Here is a 20,518-nt window from a genome sequence, read left to right as displayed (position 1 = left end):
GACATAGACAGTATTAGATCATGCTAATAAAAGGAGTAGTTTTGCTAATCGTATACTAGGCTATTAAATAAAATCCCTGCTTAACAGGTATTTATGCCTTTTAGGAATGAATTTGTGCCATAGTTTAAAACTGATGATAATCACTTCTTGGCCTTTGAGCCACGGTCAAGTGTAAAACTAGAGATAAACGTGTTTCCCATTATGCATAACTTTGGATGGAACATCTCGTTTAAGACTGTGCTCTATGTGAGGTTATAAAACTTTGTTGAATAGGAAAAAGTATTTATTTCAGAAGTTGGAAAAACATAATTTCTTGTATAGGTCAATCCATCTGATTGAACAAATATTTCATTAATTTTTGGAAATTAATAAGTTAATGACTTATATTCTTTCTCTTTAATTATTGTCATTATACATTTTCCTTGAGCAATATAATCTATTTTTTATTCAGAGAAATTTAGCTGCTATTCTTTTTAAAAAATATTATTTATTTATTTGGTCGCACTGGGTCTTAGTTGGGGCACGTGGGTTCTTTTGGTTTCAGTGTGTGGGATCTAGTTCCCCCACCAGGGATTGAACCCAAGCCCCCTGCTTTGAGCGTGGAGTCTAAGACATTGCAGCACCAGGGAGGTCCCAACTTAGCTTATTTTAAACATAAAAAAATTAATTATACTTAATGAATTTTTGGTTAATGTCACATAAACTACTTTAGTGTTATTAAGTATCAGTAAGTAAAACTTTGTATTATTATTACACAGTTATCATTACATTATTTCTTGGTATCCTTTAAGGAAAGTTATGACCAACCTAGATAGTATATTCAAAAGCAGAGACATTACTTTGCCAACAAAGGTCCGTCTAGTCAAGGCTATGGTCTTTCCAGTGGTCATGTATGGATGTGAGAGTTGGACTGTGAAGAAGAGCACCAAAGAATTGATGCTTTTGAACTGTGGTGTTGGAGAAGACTCTTGAGAGTCCCTTGGACTGCAAAGGAGATCCAACCAGTCCATTCTGAAAGAGATCAGCCCTGGGATTTCTTTGGAAGGAATGATGCTAAAGCTGAAACTCCAGTACTTTGGCCACCTCATACGAAGAGTTGACTCATTGGAAAAGACTCTGATGCTGGGATGGAGTTGGGGCAGGAGGAGAAGGGGACGACAGAGGATGATGGCTGGATGGCATCACTGACTCAATGGACGTGAGTCTCAATGAACTCCCGGAGTTGGCGATGGACAGGGAGGCCTGGCATGCTGCAATTCATGGGGTCGCAAAGAGTCAGACACGACTGAGTGACTGAACTGAACTGAACATGTGTAGTGTTTGCTAACTGAGCTTGCTCTGCTAAGAATTGTTTGAAGGTTGCACTTTTACTTTGTGCAGTGGGTGTGTATGGACCTGTGTTCTAGGTGTTGTATTCCCTGGTCTGTCATATAGCAACTTATAATATGAACTTTTTCTTTTGGGAGATGACCAGGACGTTGCCGGAAACGTATTGTCCTAGATCAATGGTCAAAATTAATGTCCTGTAAACTGGCTCCTAATTTTCATTGTGAAAACAAATTAAGCAGTGATTACAAGATTTATATAAGTCATAGCTGCTGTGTTTATAGATTCCATTTAATATGCATTTAAAATATTTATTGCTTCTTAAAGTGTATTTTCAGTTCAGTACAGTTCAGTCGCTCAGTCGTGTCCGACTCTTTGTGACCCCATGAATCGCAGCACGCCAGGCCTCCCTGTCCATCACCAACTCCGGGAGTTCACTCAGACTCATGTGCATCGAGTCAGTGATGCCATCCAGCCATCTCATTCTCTGTCATCCCCTTCTCCTGCCCCGACTCCATCCCAGCATCAGAGTCTTTTCCAATGAGTCAACTCTTCACATGAGGTGGCCAAAGTACTGGAGTTTCAGCTTTAGCATCAGTCCTTCCAAAGAAATCCCAGGGCTGATCTCCTTCAGAATGGACTGGTTGGATCTCCTTGCAGTCCAAGGGACTCTCAAGAGTCTTCTCCAACACCACAGTTCAAAAGCATCAATTCTTCAGCACTCAACCTTCTTCATAGTCCAATTCTCACATCCATACATGACCACAGGAAAAACCATAGCCTTGACTAGACGGACCTTTGTTGGCAAAGTAATGTCTCTGCTTTTCAATAAAGGTTTGTATTGTTTTATGGAAAAACAGATTATTTTTTTCTTCTTTATAGTGCAAATAGAATCTTGACTTAAATCTTTGTGACCATAAACCTGTTGGTGGATCAGAACAGGACACATTCTGTCTATCCAAAGAGACATATAGTTGATTCTCATTATTCATATAACACTATGTCTGGGGTTGTTACAAACAACAGGATGACCAAGAAAAAGCAAAAACTGAAAAACTGACACCTAGTAGACTTCGAAAAGGTTATTTGTTTACAGTTTTACAGTGTGAGATCTGAGACAAGAAGGGAGAGCGTTGCCTTGTTCAGCCTTGGTTGGGAATGTGCGCGTTGGGCAACTCCAATTTTTTGTCACCCTGTGTGTGTTCGTGAACGGACCTAGAAAGTGCTACTGGGCAAAGTCACAAGTACAGAAGTCATGAGTGATGGGACTCAGCTGTAGTTAGCATAATGTTGAGACCACATGTGTGCCTTGAATGATGAGTTGAGTAGTTAAACTGTTGCTTCCCAAGAGCTGGATCTGGTAACAGTGAGTAGATCCAAGCTTTCCTGCCTGGAGTGGCTGGGTTCTCTAGCTGATGGAGACCTGTCAGATGCGCCTTGCCTCTCCTGGGTCCCAGTGCCTGCCTCCACTTGTGTAAGTGAGTTGCCATTGGCCTGCCATGGCCCTGCAGTTAGCATCCCCATCCTATCCTGGTCTCTGAGTTGGGAGAGATTAGAATGTGTGATTAAGAAAGCAAGCTGTGGTTTCCCATGTCCTGGGTTCCCATTCTGCCTCTGACACTTACTAACTCCCTGCCCTCCGGCAGGACTACTTAGCTTCTCTGCACATTCTTTTCTTCTCTGTAAAATGGGAATAATAACATTGGCTACCTGGTTATGTTAGTTGTTGAGACACTATGTATTTCGTGTGTCAGATATTTAAGACAGGAGGTAGTTTATAAGCCCTCAGAGGTAAGCTGTTAATCCACCCGGTTATCCATACCCAACTGGCCTTTTCATTTTTCTTAAGGATTTTATGATACGCCACCAATAAATACAAGCCCTGCTCCAAAATTTTCTTTTTAAGGAAAAGAATGAAGGTGAAAGGTAGCAAAAAGGTAAAAGGTGAAAGCTGTAAAAAGGTGAAGCTGAAATGATACTGGAACAGACTGCTAGGTTAGGTTAGGGGAGAGAGGGACTCTGAATTTAGTCCTGAGTTTTGATCAGTTCCCCAAAAGGAAGGCCTGCTTCTCATTACCCTTTACGTAAAAGCTGTTGTTCAGGAGGTGCGCGGCAGTTTCTGGACCGAGTGGTTTCTTTGTTGATTATTCGTAAGACTGCTTGGTAGCAGATGCCAGTCACGCTGGTTTGTAACGCATTTGTGTGTACCCACGTCGCTCTCTCACCCTGGTATCTTGGAGGCTGGGTGTTATCTTACCGCATTGACTTCAGATCTCCAGGTCTAGCCTGGAGACACTAACTCTGCTGCAGAGTCCGCTTGTGATGGTGTGATTGCCAAACACTTGTCTCTACAAGGGCCCTGTGTGTGTTCTTCCCCTGATTTTATCGTGGATCACAGGCACGCTACTCTAGTGCAGAGAAAGGCATTGGGTGTTGTATAGAGATAATGAAGGCGTAAAAGGAAGAGAAAGGACCAAGTCCAGGGTGGCTTGTGTATGGGGCCACAGTGACTGGGGCCCTAATGCCATATACTGCATGCTTTTGGTTCATGCCTCTTGAGTATTCAGTATGTTAAAACACCTCCCTCTGCGTATGCATTTGTTCACCCACAGACTGCATATACATGGCTCTTATATGCTGTGTGCTGTGCTTAGTAACTCAGCTGTGTGTCCATGGGGGTTCTCCAGGCAGGAACACTGGAGTGGGTTTCCATGCCCTCCTCCAGGGGATCTTCCCAATCCAGGGATCGAACCCAGGTCTCCCATATTGCAGGTGGCTTCATTGCCGCCTGAGCTACCAGGGAAGCCCAAGAATACTGGAGTGGGTAGCCTACCCCTTCTCCAGGGCATCTTTCTGACCTAGGAATCAAACTTGGGTCTCCTGCATTGCAGGCGGGTTCTTTACCAGCTGAGCTACCAGGGAGGCCCTATATACATTGTAATTAGCATTAAAAAGAGGTTGAAAAGGAAGGATGACTGTTCTCAAAGGAGATTATGGAGATAATTACATAGCTATAAAAATTCACTAATATTATTCACTCAATTATGCACTTAAAAATGGGTGAATTTTCTATTCTATAAATTAGGCCTTCATAAAAAAGTCTAAAAAAGGAAGGATGAGATGGAGATGGAATTTTCAGTATCTAAACATCTCAAAACCTATTATAAATATCAAGAACCCTTTTACTCTCACCTGAGTTATGGAGAACTAAATACTTATTACTAAGAGCAGTGTGGTTAAACATGGAATCTTAAATTATTTTAATCACTTAATTGTTTAATTAAAAAGAAAGCTCACTTTAGGAGTGTAATTACCACTCTCTATTGCTTTTGCCGGTACTTAATTATCAGCGTTCTCTTTAGTCTGTAGTTTCTTTGCAAGGATCTTTTTCAGGGAAACTTGATAACATTTTAAAATTTCTTTAGCCAGGTGTGTGACACACATGTGTACACACGCACACACCTTACCTTTCACTTTGCAGCACACATATCCTGAGAGCCTGTGATCTCCATACTGTGAAATTTCCATTTTTCCCTCAGAGGATTAGGTGTGGGGACCACATTCTCTTCCCTTTCATGGCTTTATTAGTGCCTTTCACTAGGGGAATTGCATGCAAATACTTTTTGGTTTGTTTGTGCTGTATTTTTATTATAATTTTTTATCTGTCCACTTCTTCAGGACACACACCTCCTGAGTCCAGGGACTTCAGTTCATTGTGGCCTTGCTAGCACTTTGACCCATTCCTAGCACAAATTCTTGGTTCAATAAATATTGTCAAGTGAGTGAATCAACCTGCATATTAAATTTTAGCAATAATTAATGCTTCTCAATTTAAAAATAAAGATAAATATATGTAGAAGTTCTGTTCTTAATTCCTGCCCACACTGAGATGAATGCACTCACCTTCAGAGACCACTACCTGTGAGTGGGTGGACTGTGAGGAGCAGGGAGGAGGTGAAAGCTTGGGGCCACTAAGAAATATGCTTCACTGGGAGATCAGACTCTCTTCCGGCATCTGGATCAGATCCATTTTACCAGTGGGCTCCCCCATAGCTCAGGGGGTAAAGAATCTGCATGCAATGCAGAAGATATAGGAGATGCAGATTCGATCCCTGGGTTGTGAAGATCTCCTGGGGAGGAAATGGCAGCCCACTCCAGTATTCTTGCCTGAAAAATCCCCTGGACAGAGGAGCCTGGTGGGCTACAGTCTTTATGGGGTCTCAAAGATTCAGACATGATGGAGCGACTAAGCACACACGTACTTTATCAGTATCGTGTTTCTCTGGTGGCTCAGTGGTAAAGAATCCGCCTGCAATGCAAGAGACGTGAGTTTGATCCCTTAGATGGGAAGATCCCCTGGAGAAGGATATGGCAATGCACTCCATTATTCTTGCCTCCTAAACGGAGGAGCCTGATGCGCTACAGTCCATGAGGTCACAAAGAGACACGACTGAGCGACTAAGCAACAGCAACACAACAAATCCCTCTTTAGAACATCGTGAGGCATTCTTGAAATACAGTGCAAAGGACTGCTGGTGGTGTTTGAGGGATTTTAAGATTGAAAGCGTGACACTGTGCTCAACCACTGACTCTCCACAGCAGCAGGGCTGGCAGGGACCAGGAAGTACTCGGGTGAATTGCATCATTTTGGTTTGTTTTGAAGAACTGCCCTGCAGCTTGGGTAAAATCCAGTTCGTTCAGTTTTTTTATGACCAGTTTTATTGAGGTGTAATATAGGCTAAAATTTACCCTTTGGAGATAAATAGTTGTCTTGAGTTTGAGAAACAGTCATGCAACCACCACCACAGATCATGATATACACTGTTTCTTATCACCCACCAAAGTTCCCTGCTCCCTTTTGTAGTTGTCTTCTTTCCCCAGCCACCACTGATCTTCTTTCTTCCGTCCAGTTTTCCCTTTCCTAGAATGTCATAAAAGATGGTATCAGACAGTATATAGCCTTTTGTGTTTCGCTTCTTGCACTTAACGTTTTTACGTCGATATCCATGTTGTTGCATATATTAGAAGTTTATTCCTTTTTATTGCTGCATGGTGTTCCATCATATGAATGTGCCCTATCTTTACTTGACTTTCACTTTTCATTAAAAGCTATTTACTGGTTTTGGGAGAGTTGGGTTAAGTTTTTGATGATTTTTGAATACAGCTTTCATAAACAGATATGTTTCAGTAGAATGGATATCTGTTTGAATTCTTTTTCGAGTGAATGCCTATAAGTGGTGGTGTTGGGCCGTATGGTAAGTATATGTTTAAATGTATAGGAAACCGCCAGACTGTCAGCAAACAGGAAAGCTCCAGTTGCTCAGCAGCCCTGCCCGCACTTGCGCTGCCCGTGTTTTGCACTTGCTTGCTTGGTTTTTGTCACTGTAGAAGAGAGCTGGTTTCGTCCTGAGTGTCAGGGTACGGGCACGGTCTTCTGTTCATTTTTCTCTTCTTGATTCTTTACTTTTCATTGTCACTTCTCCTTTTCTTGAGGAAGTCTTCCATCTTGCTTTTCCTCTTCACTGGCTTCATTTGTATAGACCGTGGGATTCGTGCCTCATTAAATACCGTTCCAGGTCTCTCTGCACATTTGCGGTGGTTTAACAGCACTCTGCTCCTTGCTCCGCCCTTACCGTTAGATCATGAACTTATGGGTGGGCCTTGTTCTGATAAGAACCAAGAGCCACTCAGGTAATGCTCTCTGTTGCTTGGGTTGTAGGGGATAAGAAAAATAGAATCAGTCTTGAAAAAATTATTTTAAAAGACTCTAATTTATAATCTTTTGGTGTATTTTTGGATCTAAGAGAAGCCTATTTGTCAGATTTTCAGTTCTGAATTGGGTATCAATTGGCAAAACCCTGTTATTGATATTATTATTTAAGCTACTGATATGAGGGCTTTTAAATTGCTTGTTAAATTGGCTTCATTACTATGTGTTCTTCATTGAGTTTGCCACTTCTGAAGTGTCCGTTGAAATGTCTCCTATTGAAGCAGTTAGGTTTGGTTGGGCTTGGTTTCAAATTCTGCCAATTTTCAAGCTCTCTCCAAATTCAGTTGTAAGTATAATTAATGTTTTAGATAATACTAATTTTTTCTTGCGACTTTGGTTATCTTGGATCATATCATTTCATTGGTTGTATTATAAAGATTTGAATGTCTTGTCTTAAAGAAGACATAAAGAATGAATGAATGGTCTTGCCCCGAATGCTAGTAATCCCCTCTTCCATCCCTGTTAAACAATGCTGATCTGGATCAGTCTGGGTTTCAGTTTCCAGAACTGTGGACCTGAACAAGTTGCATTTTCCTCATCAACTTGGAGGAAAGCTGGAGTGAAAATGCTTACTGTCTAATATCACTGGGGGCTTCTCAGGTGGCGCAGTGGTAAAGAATCTACCTGTCAATACAGGAGACTCAAGAGATGCAGGTTCGATCTGTAGGTTGGGTAGATCCCCTGGAGGAGGAGGAGTAAATGGCAACTCACTCCGGTGTTCTTGCCTGGAAAATTCCATGGACAGGGGAGCCTGATGGGTATAGTCCAGGGTGTCACAAAAGAGTTGGACACGATTGAGTGACTGAGTGTGCCCACACACACATAAGATCATTGTGAGCATTGCTGATGATGTAAGTGAAGCAGTGAACACAGCACCAGATACATAGTAAAATTAGCAGAGCGTGGCTGGCTGGAGTGGCTTTCCAACCAGCTCAGGGTAAAATCCAGGGTCCTGGCAGGGACCAGCAGGAACTTGCCTGATTCGACCTGCTCCTCTCGAAACTCATCTCCTGTGGTTCTCTGTCCTGCCTCTCCAGTCACACACTGGACTCCTTGTGGTTTCTCTGTCTCCCTGAGAGAGCTGCCCGCCTCTGGACCTCCTGCACTTGTTCCTTCTTCTGTGGGCAGGCTCCTTCTCTCCCTGTGTCCACTGCATGCTCCACCCCCACTTTCTTCCTTTCCTCCTCCACCCACTTGATCTGAGGGAGGCTTTCCTGTTATGCAGAAATGGCAGCCTGGCTCTCAGCAGCCACCTCTTCCCCTCAGCTCTTGTTCTTTCCCTTACCATCACTCAATATATTAAATATTTTTTGGCTTATTGTCAGTCTTTTTCAAGTGGAACATACGTTTCATGAAAGCAGGGACTCTGTTTTGTTCACTGATGAATCCCTAATGGCTGTAATATCCCCTAGGACATAGATGCCAATAAACTTTTATTGAATGAATGAATTATTAAAGATAGCAAAGAAAAGAAATTATAATTGGTTTGTATACATATGTTGTGTGTAAGAGAGAGAGACTGTGTGTGTGTAATAAAGTTATACTTTCTAATAGTTTCTAATCCAGATGGTGGAATTAATCAATTACAGAAATCTCTCCATCTAAACAGTTTTGAGAAATAGTGTAAGAGGTAAGAGACCAGGTTGTCGTAATCGGATTTCTCTACTCTCTACTCACTCAACTCTGTGATTCTTCCTTTACTTTTAATTGAGGAAAGCATGATACTTTTATTTTTGATAAGAGACTGTTTTAAGGATATAATGATGTGATTATTCTTTGTGTGTTTTTAAATTGGTTGCAGATCCCTAAAGGTCATCAATATTATTACCCATAGCACCTTAGAATGATTTGAGTTTTCTTATCTGCTTGGAGGAGGTGTAATTGTTCTTTGGCTAGATGATAGATATTTACTGCTTCTTATAGGTATAGACTTGGGAAATGCTTTTAAGGGTTGCGTTATTTAAAAAAAACCCACTGGCTTGATGTTTTGGGACCAGGGGAATGATAAGCTGTGTGAGATGCCTATTTAAAAGAGAGTTTTCATAAGTGAAATTTCCTTCTTGTAGTTGATTGGTCCAACTATTTCTCTGATAGGTGTTGTTTTGTATTCTGAAAAATTTGTGTTGATTTGGTGACTTATGAGTAAGCACAGATTGTTAAACAGGCTCTGTTCCAAGCAAGAAATGACACAGGAAGATATGTGTAAGGTTTCCTCAGTTTTAAATTATTGTGTCTTTAGGCTAACCTTTTAATTGTATTTTGTGTCCTAAAATAGCTTCTGCAATATGCACTTTCCCCAGGTGGGATGATATTTTTACTGGCTATTAAATCTCTCTCATACTATCCCTCTGCCAGTGAAGTCCTAAATATACTTCAGGTATTCTATTTCTACAGATAATTTCCAGACAAGGCAATCTTTACATGTAATAATGATGGACAGGACATTTGAGGCTTGGCAGTTGTTTTCAAATGTAGGTACTGGTTAAGATATCTCTGTGTGTGGTTTAACATGGGACCATTAAGCTCAGCTGTGTGAAAACATGAAGCACATTCCTTTATACCTAGTGGTGGGCTTCCCTGGTGGCTCAGAAGGTAAAAGAATCCACCTGCAGTGTAGGAGACCAGGATTCCATCTGGGTCAAAAAGATCCTGTGAAGAAGGGAATGGCAACACACTCCAGTGTTCTTTCCTGGAGAATTCCGTGGATAGAGGAGCCTGGTGGGCTACAGTTCATAGAGTCGTAAAGAGTCAGACACAATTGAGTGACTAACACACACATACCTAGTGTGTATTGTTAAGACTCAGGAATTTCCTTCAAAATCTGGACATTTGAGTGGATGGCCCTGGGACTCTTTAATTGGATGGACTCAATGCTGACGTCCTGTCTTTCTCATCCCTTTATCAAGTCCTGTCAACTCAACATCATTGCTGTTTCTCAGTCCTCTTTTCTCTACTAAAACAAGAAGACAGAAGAGTCAGAAGACAGATCTGAACAACAGTCTGATGACTTCAGCTGATTGGCATGTATAGAACCCCGAACTGCAGAACTGACTGACTGTGGCTAGGCAATAAAGAGTGCTGCCATTCCTCTTTCAATAAAGAGGAAACATGAGGATTTTCCTTCTCATTTAACCATTAGGAGTCAAGATAGAACTCAATAATGTAAAGATAACTAGACAATCCCATTGCTTATAATTTTGTTTATTTACTGGCTGTGCTGGGTCTTCAGTACTGCCCAGGCTTTTCTCCTGTTGCCGAGTAGGAGGGCTTTCTCGGGTTGCAGCGTGTGGGCTTCTCACTGCAGAGGCTTCTCTTGTTGTGGAGTGTGGGCTCTGGGGCTCGAGGGCTTCAGTCATTGAGGCACTGGAGGTCAGTGTTGCAGCTCCAAGGCTCTAGAGAGCGGGCTCAGTAGTTGTGGAGCATGGGCTTAGTTGCTCTGCAGCACGTGGGATCTTCCTGGATCAGGGATCTAACCCATGTCTCCTGCATTGGTAGGCAGATTCTTTACCACTGAGCCATCAGGGAATTCCCCATTTTTTTTTTTTAAGAAGTTAAGCTCTATACCTCTAGGAAAGGGACTTCCCTGGTGGTTCAGTGGTAAAGAACCCACCTGCCAAAGCAGGAGGCATGAGAGACACGAGTTTGATCACTAGGTCAGGAAGATCTGGAAGAAGGCCTGGCAACCCACTCCAGTATTCTTGCCTGGAGAATCCCATGGACAGAGGAGCCTGGCAGGCTGCAGTCCATAGGGTCGCACAGAGTCAGATATGACTGAAGTGACTTTGCACACATGCATGCACCTCTAGGAAAACCTGTGTATCATAGAAGAACTCAAGATAGAAATTAGGAAGTATTTTGAATTAAATGGTAATGATTTTGACATAATGATTTGACATAAGATTTGTGGGATGCAGCTAGTCTGAAAATCAATATCTAGTTTTCCATGTCAAGAATCTAAATGAAAAAAAGAAACTTAAACCCAGAGGGTATAGGAAGAAGGAAAAAGTAACATATGGAACAGGAATCAGTAAATAAATCAACAAAAGTTAATTTTAGAAATATTAAAAACTAATAAACCCCAAAGTTAATTTTAGAAATATTAAAAACTAATAAACCCCTTAAGACTGATCAAGAAAATAAGAGATAAAGCATATTACCAATATATTATTCCATATTGAATTGGAAACTCTGAGCAGTGAAAGAAGAAAAAATACTTATTTTAGAAAAGATGAATGTATAAATGAACTGTGGCATATCCACACTATGGAATATTATTCAGCAGCAAAAATAAAGGAGCTATCTAGCCACAAAAAGGCATGGAGAACATTTAAATGCATATTACCAAGTGAAAGAAGTCAGTCTGAGAAGGCTATGTAAAGTGTGTTTCCAACTGTGGATAGTGAAAAGATTAATGATTGCCATGTTTAAGGAGGGGAGAGGAGGGAAGGGATGGTCAGGTGATTTTTACAACACTGAGACGATTGTATATGAGGCTATGGTGGTAGACACATGACCTTATGCATCTGTCCAAGCTAATAGAACTATACAATACAGAAGTAAATACTAAGGTAAATTATACACCTAAGTTAATAATAAATGTATCAATAATAGTCCATCAATTATAACTATATTAGTGCTAGATCTTAATAACTGGGGATGTTGTATATAGGGAGGAAGAGGAGATATGAGATTACTCTATACTTTAAAAATACTCTGTATAAAATTGCTCTAAAAATTTAAATCTATTATCAAAAAAAAAGATATATAGAAAGTAACCATATTCATAGCTAGAAAGAGAACAATACAAAGCTGTTTTCAGATTAAGTTGTAAAGCAGGTCACAGTCAAAATCTCCACTGCTTTTATTTAGAGGTGGGGGTATTAGACTTTTGAATTCTGAAATTTACATAGAAGAACAAAGAAAAAAAATTAATCCGAAGGACCACAGCAAGTTGGGAGCCTTACGTTATTGGATATCAAGACTTACTACAAATCTATGTAGGAATTAATTATTATGAGATACTGGCACAGGTATAGATAGATAGAGATCTTAGGAATGGAAATTATATATCTGATACAGGTGAAGGTCGTTGGGAGTTAGGGTAGGTCTTATCAATAAAAAGTGCTTTAAAGTTTGGTTATCCATATGGATAAAAAATAAAATATCATACCCACCTCAAACCATAAGTAAACAATTCAGGATAAAGATTGTGAAAAGCAAAACTTCAGAGCTTTTCCAGGAAGATATATGAGAATGTATGTGTGACCTTGAGGGTTTTAAACCATACCCCTGGGATAAATGCCACACACAAATATACAATATGCAAAGAAAAATACTTATAAATTCAGCTCATTAAATTTTTTATACATGTGAATCTTGGTACCTTAATAGAAATCTTTCTTTTTTTAAGGCTAGATACTGGGTGAAGAGATTTACAACAAAAATACAAAGAAAGCATTATTATTAGATTGTTTAAAGTACCATTTCAAATAAATAAGAAAAAAACTCTGAAGCTATCATGCTAAGAGAATAATGGATCAATCCCCTTTCACAATTTCAGATAGGCACATGTTAGAAAAATCTTGCAATGGTAGGTGCAGGCAAAAATTGCACAATAGGAAATTATTGGCTGATGTTAGATATATTAATTAATATATCTACTTTGAAGAACAATTTGACAATACCTCGTGAGTCAAGTATAGGATTCACATAACCTGCAAACCAATAACTCAACTCTGAGATACGGTGTTTCTCAATGGGACCTTACTGGTACTTTGGGCAGGGCAAGCCTCTCTTCTGGGGTGTCATCCATATCTCTGAGTCACACCCACTGTGTGTGAGTTATGTCTCCTACTGTGGTCATTCAAGCATCCAAACATTCTTCAGACATTTCTGATCACTTCTAATGGGGCTTCCCTGGTTCAGATGGTAAAGAATCTGCCTACAATGCAGGAGACGCAGGTTTGATCCCTGAGTTGAGATCCCCTGGAGAGGGAATGACAACCCACTCCAGTACTCTTGCCTGGAGAATTGCACGGACAGAGGAGCCTGGAGGGCTACAGTCCATGGTAGCACCAAGAGTCAGACGTGGCTGAGTGACTAACACTTTCACTTTCTAACGGAGGAGTCCATGGCTGATTGAAAACCCTGAGAGAAATTGACTTATGCATCAGAAGATATGTCTAAGAATCTTCTTTAAAGCTTTGTGTAACTATGTAGTTGTAAAACATGGTAAGCATCTTAAGGATCCATCAGCAGGAAAATCAAATTGTGGAATCTTCTGAAAATGGAAATAGGATATGACTGTTAAAAATCTCTCTAATAAAACTACGTTTATCATTATGGATAAAGTTCTTGAAAGAAATGTTGACTTAAAAGCATGGCTCAAGGACGTACTGTCTAAAATGAGGAGTATAGTCAATATTTTTTAATGTCTGTAAGTGGAAAGTAGCCTTTTAAAATTGTATAAAATATTTTAAAAATTGAGGAAAAGGATAGAGGAAGATTATTATGTCCCTCAGGTACCTCTGAATTGTTTGACATGATAAAATAAATATGCATTACTGTTAAAAATATAAAAGTTTGGGGTAATATACAATTTATATAAAGCTTGCAATAAAGTTTCTAATTATGAAAAATAGTACTATGTTACATACCCCTGAATGACCTCTAACAAAATAACTGTATTATGATAAATATAATTTAGAATAGTGGTTCCTTCTGACAGGGCATGAGGGGAAAGTCATCAGAAAGAACTGCACAGGTAGTGTTGTTGCAGCTAAGTTTTTATTTCACCAGTACCTTGGTGTTACATAATTTTCTATACATATTCATAGGGCTAATTTTTTCTTTTTTAGAAAGTTACAAAAGAAAACAAAGTTTGAAACAAACAAACCAGCAACAAGAAGGGGTGTAGGAATACATAACCACTGCTGAGAATATCTGAGTGTTGCTATGAGGTCCAGAGATCTGAAAATGATTATGAACTGAGGTGTGTATATAAACAGTGTCAGGGTGAAATCAACAAATTATTCAATAAACAGAACAATTAATAACGTAAATTCTTTAGATCAAGGAAAATCAGGAAAGGTTTAGAAGACCTTAGGGTAGGAGATATAATGTTAAAACCCACTTAGTATTTATTTAATGTTTGCAAAGCACTTTGATGGTATGATCTCACTGGATCGTGACACAGAATTTGACAATAAAACAAGAGACGCACATGTAGAGAGAGGACATGTGGGGATAGGCGAAGGAAGGTATGGGATGAATTGGGAGGTTGGGATTGACATAGATGCATTACCCTGTGTGAAATAGATAGCTAGCGGGAACCTGCTGGGTAGCACAGGGAGCTCAGCTTGGTACTCTGTGACGACTCAGAGGCGTGGGATGGTGGTCGGGATGGTGGCTGGGAGCGCGGCTCAGGAGGGAGGAGATGTATGTGTACACAGCCTGAAGAAGCTCACGGCCAGAGGAGCCTGGCGGGCTGCAGTCCACAGGACCACTCAGAGCCGGACACCACTGAAGCGACTTGACGGGCACGCACGCATAGCTGATTCACTTCATCCTACAGCAGAAACTAACATGATATTGTAAAGCTGTTACTCTCCAGTTAAACAAATGAGAGATGGCACGTGAGGAGGGACTGGTACTTAACGTGGTGCTGAGCTCCTTAGTTTGTTCGATTGATTTCCTTTCTCTAGGTGCAGTTAAAGTGAAAACACAAGAGTGCTGAAGAAATTTGCATTTGTGAAACCTGAGGGTCAGTGTTCATGCTGACTATAGAGCATTGAAAGCTACCAGAAATGATGAGTGCCTGGTAATCACTGTTGCCTTCCCTCCCTTCTCTCTCCCATTTCTCATGGGATAAAGGGGAAATCCCCAAATAGCAGACTGTTATTTAGGTCACCTATCCCACTCCAGTATTCTTGCCTGGAGAATCCCAGGGACGGCGGAGCCTGGTGGGCTGCTGTCTATGGGGTCACACAGAGTTGGACACGACTGAAGCGACTTAGCAGCAGCAGCAGATGGTAGAAACCCTTGGGTAGGATAAAGGTCCTCATGGTCTCTGTGTTCCCTGATAACACTGAGATTTTCTTTTCAGGATGTCCAGCATCAGGCTGGCCCAGCTTTTACTGTCAGAGCACCACCTGCCCCTTTAAGTTGAGTTAGGCCTCCTTAGCTGTTAGGTCTCTGGTTCCTCTTGAATGCTTCTGGATGGGAGGATGCTGCTCACAGTTCAGCCTGGCCTTGAAAGTGATGAAAGAATGAAAGTGAAACATGAAAGTGTTGGTTGCATCTGACTCTTTGCGCCTCCTTGGGCTGTAGCCCAGCAAGCTCCTCTGTCCATGGATGTCTCCAGACAGGAATACTGGAGTGTGTTGCCATTTCCTTCTCCAGGAGATCTTCCAGACGCAGGGATCGAATCCAGGTCTCCTGTGTTGGCAGACACATTCTTTACCTTCTTGACCCTCACCTACCTTCTCTGGTGAGGGAAGCCCATAGAATTCCACTGATTTAACTGACCTTTTCTCATCTCGTTTTCTTCCTACACTCCCTGCAGACCCACCCACTTATTGTTTTTTAAGTTGAGCTGACTCTTTTCATGTTTATACTTTTAAAAATTTTAACTTTGAGATTTCATTTTTTTCTTTCTTTTTGGTTTCTCTTTTTTAAAGAAAAATCTGCTTTGTTTTCTTGCAGTTACTCTTGCTAAAAACGAATCAGAATAATTTAGACAGTCTCCATTTCTTCCATATCTGTTCGTTTTGACAGCTTATGTTAAAGCATTGGCATTCTTAATAACATTTCTATGTCAGGGATTCCAAAGACTGCCCCCAGGTCAGGTGGCTCTCTAGAAGGACTCAGCATTTGGTCATGCTCATAGCTATGATTTCCTAAGGGAAAGGATGCTCAGCAAAATCAGTGAAGAGAAAAATGCATAGAAGAAAAATGCATACAGATTCCCCTGTGAAGAATCACTTAGGACAGGCTTGATTCCTCTAACAAGGAGATGTGATGGCACCTGCGAAATGTTGTCTACCAGGGAAACTCATTAGAGAAATATTTTTCTGGCTACCCAGAATTTAGACGGTAGTACACGGATCTCTGGATGTAAGGGAGGGCTGAAGAAATAGACTAAGTGGACCAAAATTGGAGGCTCTGTCACAGCCAACATTTTATCTCGCAAACAGGAGCATCTCTGGCTCTGCTGTCACTGGACTGGCCTCCAGGGTGACAGTCCCTGTTGTCAAAAGCATCTTCATCCTTAGATGCTCTGCTGGTGTTTAACTCTTCACTTCACCGCAGCTGCCATTGGAGAGATTTTTGAAGTAGATTTGTGTTGGGAACTGGTCACATAGGCACCCTCTACCTAGCATATATTACATGTCCAGACTTTTAGATGGGAAGCCGGTATTCAGCATAAGACAAATGGTTTGCATACATGGTTTAGGGACAGTGAGATGCTCTTGTCACTCAGGATGGTGGGAAGCATCTAGGTTCCTAGATGCTACCCCAGGAATAACCGTGCACATAGGTCTTTTCAGTTCAGTTCAGTCGCTCAGTCGTGTCCGACTCTTGGCGACCCCATGAACCGCAGCATGCCAGGCCTCCCTGTCCATCACCAACTCCTGGAGTTCACTCAAACCCATGTCCATTGAGTTGGTGATGCCATCCAGCCATCTCGTCCTCTGTCATCCCCTTCTCCTCCTGCCCTCAGTAGGTCTTTTAAAAGATAGCAATCTCAGATCTGCTACTTCTGCTTTTCTGTGCGATTTCTTTATTCTTTTGGAATGGAGTGTTAACCCAGGGCTCATTTAAAAACCATGTATACCTTTTGGTCTTCTGGTCATTGCAGGGCAAGATAATAACTGTGGATATGCTGTCAGTTCAGTTCAGTTCAGTCGCTCAGTCGTGTCCGACTCTTTGCGACCCCATGAATCGCAGCACGCCAAGCCTCCCTGTCCATCACCAACTCCCAGAGTTCACTCAGACTCATGTCCATCGAGTCAGTGATGCCATCCAGCCATCTCATCCTCTGTCGTCCCCTTCTCCTCCTGCCCCCAATCCCTCCCAGGATATGCTGTCAGAGATGGAATTAAAGTGAAACTACAGTTATCTGATGCTTCGGATAATCTTGCCCCTTCCTCTCCTTTCCTCTAGTCTTCTCCAAGCACGGACTATGAATTAGGAGTGATTGGTAAAGAGGTAAGAAATTCTGAGATTTTTTTTTTTCTGTAGATGAGATTTTTAAGAGAACAGTCGTGTTGGCAGGGCATGTCATTAACCAGAGGAGATAGAACCTACTTCTCTGTTTTTTTTTTTTTTTTCTTTCCAAGAACATATGTAGGGGGACTAAAAGTGCATCCAGTCCTTGTGGTTGATCTCAGTTATAGAGAGGTTTCTGTCTCCATGATATTGTCGTTTTAATTTAGTTGCTAAGCTGTGTCTGACTTAGCATGGATTGTGGCTTCCAGGCTCCTCTGTCCATGGGATTTCTGAGGCAAGAATACTAGAGTGGGTTGCTATTTCCTTCTCCAGAGAATCTTCCTGACCCAGGAATTGAACCCACATCTCTTGCATCTCCTGCATTGGCAGGTGGATTCTTTACCACTGAGCCACCAGAGAATCCCATCTCCATCATATATATATATATACTTTTAATAGATGTTTGGTATGTGGAATAATTTCCCTTCCCTCAACTGGCTTACAAATTTAGTAACAAGTTAGATGATAGATTGGGAAGATTTTAGAAGAAAAAAGCCAATTGACTGTAAAAGCAGAGAAATCGTTTGTTCTTTTTATGAAACTGATTTGGAGACCTTTCCATTAAGGATAATATCTTTTAGATAAATGAGGTAGGGGTTTTTCTGCTACAGTTCAGTCACTCAGTTGTGTTTGACTCTTTGCCATCCCATGGACTGCAGCATGCCAGGCCTCCCTGCCCATCGCCAACTCCTGGAGTTTACTCAAACTCATGTCCATTGAGTCAGTGATGCTATCCAGCCATCTCATCCTCTGTCATTCCCTTCTCCTCTGGCCTTCAGTCTTTCCCAGCATCAGGGTCTTTTCAAATGAATCAGCTTTTCCCATCAGGTGGCCGAAATATTGGAGTTTCAGCTTGAGCATCTGTCCTTGCAATGAATATTCAGGACTGATTTCCTTTAGGATTGACTGGTTGGGTCTCCTTGCAGTCCAAGGGACTCTCAAGAGTCTTCTCCAACACCACAGTTCAAAAGCATCAATTCTTCGGTGCTCAGCTTTCTTTATAGTCCAACTCTCACATCCATACATGACTACTGGAAAAACCATAGCTTTGACTAGATGGACCTTTGTTGGCAAAGTAATGTCTTTGCTTTTTAATATGCTGTCTATGTTGGTCATAACTTTTCTTTCAAGGAGCAAGCATCTTTTAGTTTCATGGCTGCAGTCACCATCTGCAGTGATTTGTTTCTGTTTCAAGTATAATTAAATATACCTAGGGGTACAAACTCATCCTGTTCTATCAGAATGCTGAATAATCCTTCTTTAGAATTTTGTTTGCCTTTATCTTTCACCATTAGATAAGCATATACATCATCAGATTTTTACTTTTATTGAATTTAGTTTAGATTTCCCCCCCCGCTATTTTAAGAGAATATATTGGGTTGCCCAGAAAGTTTGTTCAGGTTTTTCCGTAACATCTTATGGAACCAACTTTCTGGCCAACCTATAAATAGGAAATTTTCTTTCTACTGGTAAGAGAAAAGAAACTGCAGTTAACTAAAAAGAGACCTCAGTAATATTGGTAACACATTCTGACTTGTAATAACTGCTTCCTGCTCTGTCATTGGAATTGATGCTTATATTGTGAAAGGAAACCCTTTTCATCACATTTACACTAAAGGAGAGCTTTGAGAATCACAGTTTGAGTCAGTGTCACTGAATAACTCTAATGCGCATGATGGTAACTTACGCTCAGAACGTCTTTCCTTGCTTGTGTTTCTCACTCAGTGAGTGGTTGTGGTCCAGGTTCCATCAGAAACTTTTGAGCTGACATTTAGAAGGTTAGCTCTTTTTCCATCTGGCCAGTCGCTAGCAGCCAGCTCGGGTGGATGTCTGGGTTAAAACCATGATAAATGGAACTTCCATTAGGCTCCTTGGCTTGGGGCTTGTTTCCTGTACAAACTTTGTCCTGACTTTGGTGGTTTGATGAAGCAGAATACTTACTTTCGTTCAATAAATGAAAACTGAAGTTTAGCAGGTCGGGTAGCCTAGGTATCTTGTTTTGCAAAGAGATTCTGCTTCTAGGGTTGATGGTTTGCAAAGCCTGGGTTATGTTTCAGCTTGTGGCCCATTGGGTGATTGTGAAAATAGCCTATGAACTTTTTTCATTGTAGAAAATGGAACAGGTGTTTGTTTTTAAATATCCTTTGAAATGAAGAAAACTCAGTATATTTTATATACTATATTTTATGTATGTATTTTATATCTAATATATATATTTATACCTGATACTATTTTTATATCTAATATATATTAGATATATTTTAAATATATATATTTTAGATATTTATATCTGATATATATTGTAGATATATTTTAAATATATATATTTTAGATATTTATATCTGATATATATATTTTATATCTAATACTCAAGTTGGATTTACCTCACCACCATTTTCTTCAAATATTAGATTTACTCTAATAAGTTTCTTTTATTCTGAACAATGCATTATGACTTGGTGGGATGACATTTTTAGGCATCAAAGAGACCACAGGCCAACATGTATTATAAGCTTTATGTACACTTTTAAGATTTACTTTTTTTCCTGGGCACATACCTTTTGTGTTTATATGTTTGCGGTTCTGCACACCAGGCATTGGACATTTGGGGAAATTGGTAAAAATGCTTTTGTGAAACTTATTAAAATAATTCTGGTTCCAGGTGAAATTGAATAAAGCCACTCCAACCTGTTTTCCCCAATGAACACAAACATGAATCTGGATGAAGTGCCAGGTGAAGCTGGTTGAGATCTCTGAAAAGTAAATATTAGCATGTGGACTAGGGAAGAATTGTTGCTGTTTAGTCTCTAAGTCATGTCTGGCTCTTTGGCAACCCTGTGGACCGTAGCCTACAGGCTCCGTCTGTCCATGGTATTTCCCTGGCGAGAAGACTGGAGTGGGTTGCCATTTCCTTCTCCAAGGGATCTTCCTGACCCAGGGATCGAACCTGTGTCTCCAACATCGACAGACGGATTCTTTACTACTGAGCCTCCAGGGACGTGTAGGGAAGAATATTAGTATGAGTCATCACTAAACTAGAGGTGGGCTTACAATTTTTCTCTCTGCTAATCCCCCCAGCTTGAAATCAGTGCAGTCCAAAGTCTAGAAGTCAGTGTTGGAACAGAAGTCAAGGAGACTCTTCTAGTTCTGACT

At 40.7% G+C, this 20,518-nt stretch overlaps 1 protein-coding gene across 5 annotated transcripts in view; it reads left to right on the top strand.

The window, feature by feature from the left end:
- Positions 1 to 20,518, top strand: part of MCTP2 (multiple C2 and transmembrane domain containing 2) — a 260,725-nt gene that overhangs the window by 33,583 nt on the left and 206,624 nt on the right. For 3 of the 5 annotated variants that reach the window (XM_061394292.1, XM_061394291.1, XM_061394287.1), the window contains exon 2: positions 14,800 to 14,915. The exons of 1 other annotated variant lie outside the window; for it this stretch is intronic. The gene's annotated coding sequence lies outside the window, so the exon portion shown is untranslated. Of the gene's footprint in view, positions 1 to 14,799; positions 14,916 to 17,260; positions 17,306 to 20,518 lie in introns of all 5 variants that reach the window. One more of the 5 variants, XM_061394290.1, reaches the window with a different exon arrangement.

This window comes from Bos javanicus, chromosome 21 (assembly GCF_032452875.1).
Source record: "Bos javanicus breed banteng chromosome 21, ARS-OSU_banteng_1.0, whole genome shotgun sequence".
NCBI classification, from domain to species: domain Eukaryota; kingdom Metazoa; phylum Chordata; class Mammalia; order Artiodactyla; family Bovidae; genus Bos; species Bos javanicus.
Note: the sequence above shows the minus strand (reverse complement) of the source record. Positions and strands in the feature narration are given on the sequence as shown.